Genomic DNA, 2,130 nt, shown 5'->3' on the forward strand with positions numbered 1-2,130 from the left:
AACCCCAAAATCTTACTTCTAATTCTCTTTTAAAATTTGTAAGTCAAATAAGCTCAAAATCTGGAAGAAAAAATAAAGCCTGGAAATTTCTTTCTCAGGCTTTTTATTTTCCGAGACAGTCCTCTGTTGATTGAGAATGAACCGCAAGAAACAACCTGTGAATGTGAAAGGAGGGGAATTCTTTCTTCGCTATAGCAAATTTTTGGTCTTTCAATTGCTGATTGGTGGGGCGTGAGACCAAGCATTGATGCGCTCATTTGGCCAACTGGTTTGTACCATACCTCTACGCAGTTACGTGATCTATCGATCAAGACAGAAGGTAACAAAAAAAGGTTTCAATTTTGACCTGCAATTTTTCCACCATCGTTTGATGTTTGAATGAGGATGGCATTGGCTGCTTACCAGTCATTTGGGTTATCAGTCATGCATTCACAACATACTGAGAAATAAATATGCTATGATTATCTATGTGAATTCCAGCATATAATGTTCTTTTCTTGATAAATACATCAGCATTTTGTAAAGATCAGAAGTTGCCTATGTTTTCAATGCGTACTTACTACTTACCAGTCAATTGTCGTGTCCTTCACGGTACATACAGGGTCTTCTCAGTTAACAATCACAAGGGTGTTTTCTAATTCTATCCTTAACTTGAATGGAACCAGTAGGAAGGGAGATCCAGAACAAAAACTAAATGGGTCATCTTCGTTTTTCGTTTCTGATCGGTACTAATTTGCTCCTTCTGTTATTCACACTTTCCTTCGCAGTTGACGGCATTAGTCCCTCCCAGTCTATCCGTGATGGAACGACCTTGCTTTCAATAGGTGGAAGCTTTGAGCTTGGTTTCTTCAGTCCAGGTAGTTCCGAGAATCGTTACTAGGGAATTTGGTACAAGAACATCCGGCATCTTGATGATAAACAGATGCAACCCCATTAATGATTCTCGTACCCCATCCGGCATTTGGTACGAGAATCGTTAGAAACTGTTGTGTGGGTTGCAAACAGATGCAACCCCATTAATGATTCTTCCGGCATCTTGATGATAAACAGTACAGGACATCTTGTGCTGTTAGGTCAGAATAAGAGTGTTGTTTGGTGGATAAACTCAGCTAAACATGCCCCAAGTGCAACGGTAGAGCTTTTAGATTCTGGGAATATAGTACTAAGAGATGCAGGAACCTATTTGTGGCAAAGCTTTGACTATCCTTCTGATACGTTGTTACCAGGAATGAAGATGGGATGGGACTTGAGGACAGGTACAAAACGGAGTTTCTCAGCATGGACAAATTCAGAAGACCCGTGTCCAGGAGATTTAACTTATGGGATTGAAATGGAACGTGATACTTATCCTGAGGCATATGCTCGGAAAGGCACTGCAAAATACTATCGTACTGGCCCATGGAATGGCCTGAGATTCAGTGGTTCACCAGAATTAAGATCCACTTTATAGTTTCGAATTTGTCTATAATGATGATGAAGTGTACTACATGTACAACCTTCAAAATAAGTCCGTAATCTCAAGAATAGTTTTGAACCAAACCACCAGTACTCGTGATAGCTTTACGTGGATTGAAGCAGATCAAACTTGGAGGGCCTATTCATCAGTACCAAGAGACTTGTGTGATAATTATGGCCTCTGTGGAGCCAATGGAAAGTGTATCATTGGTGAGAATCCAGTCTGCCTATGTCTAAAAGGATTCAAGCCTATGTCTCAAGAAAAATGGAATTTGATGGACTGGTCTCTAGGATGTGTGCGCAATAAACCGTTAAGCTGCCAGGAAAGATATAAAGATGGGTTTGTCAAATTTGTTGGCTTGAAACTGCCAGATACTACACATTCTTGGGTGAAAAAAAGTATGAATCTCAAGGAATGCAGAACCAAATGCTTGAACAATTGTTCCTGTATGGCTTATACAAGCTCGGATATCAGAGGAGGAGGTACTGGCTGCGCCATCTGGTTTGATGATCTAATGGATATCAGGCAGTTTCCAGCTGCTGGGCAGGATCTGTATATTCGTATGCCAGCCTCAGAGTTAGGTATGGAACTTTGTAACGCGAGCTGCTTGTTAAATACTTTTTATGTGACATGTAGCTCGATTTTTGATTCCATGTTGTTTTGATAAGAAATCC

General features: G+C 40.4%; 1 pseudogene across 1 annotated transcript in view; it reads left to right on the plus strand.

Moving 5' to 3' along the window:
• LOC18780507 overlaps nucleotides 329–2,130 on the plus strand; it is a 14,366-nt pseudogene continuing 12,564 nt past the window's right edge. The window contains exon 1 of the transcript XR_002271246.1: nucleotides 329–2,065. The product of XR_002271246.1 is annotated as an uncharacterized LOC18780507 (transcript). The remainder of the gene's footprint in view (nucleotides 2,066–2,130) is intronic.

The sequence above is a fragment of the Prunus persica genome, chromosome G4 (genome assembly GCF_000346465.2).
Source record: "Prunus persica cultivar Lovell chromosome G4, Prunus_persica_NCBIv2, whole genome shotgun sequence".
NCBI lineage: Eukaryota > Viridiplantae > Streptophyta > Magnoliopsida > Rosales > Rosaceae > Prunus > Prunus persica.